Source organism: Limanda limanda, chromosome 3 (genome assembly GCF_963576545.1).
Source record: "Limanda limanda chromosome 3, fLimLim1.1, whole genome shotgun sequence".
Lineage (NCBI taxonomy): Eukaryota > Metazoa > Chordata > Actinopteri > Pleuronectiformes > Pleuronectidae > Limanda > Limanda limanda.
This window is the reverse complement of record NC_083638.1, coordinates 32,876,056-32,876,475: the sequence shown is the minus strand read 5'-3', so window position 1 is coordinate 32,876,475 and position 420 is coordinate 32,876,056.

Sequence of the window (420 nt, the reverse complement as noted above, 5' to 3'; positions counted from 1 at the left end):
GTGCAGTGTGACATTTAATGCAAATGTAGTGACAAGTTTAACTTATAAAGTAACCAGGAGCTATATTACAGCTGTCTGAAAATCAAAGTAGAGTATAAGTAAAGTATCAGAAGCACAAGAGGATACCACTCATGTAAAATATAAGTACCTTATATGCTTTGATTTACAGTAGTATTCTGCTAAATGCACTTATTTATGTCACAACAGTGGGAAATCATATCTATTTTGTAGTCTTCGCAGCAGGAAACGAATACATAATAATTTCAATGAAAGTGTTCCAGAAGATGACAACAAACGTTTCTGTACTAGCCTTTTATAAACAATAGAATAAAAATGTTAACTTCTGGAAACCCTCCACATGCACGCGTATAAATTTAATTTTGAAAGGATTCAACCGGACGTTAGACTTTATATGTGTCA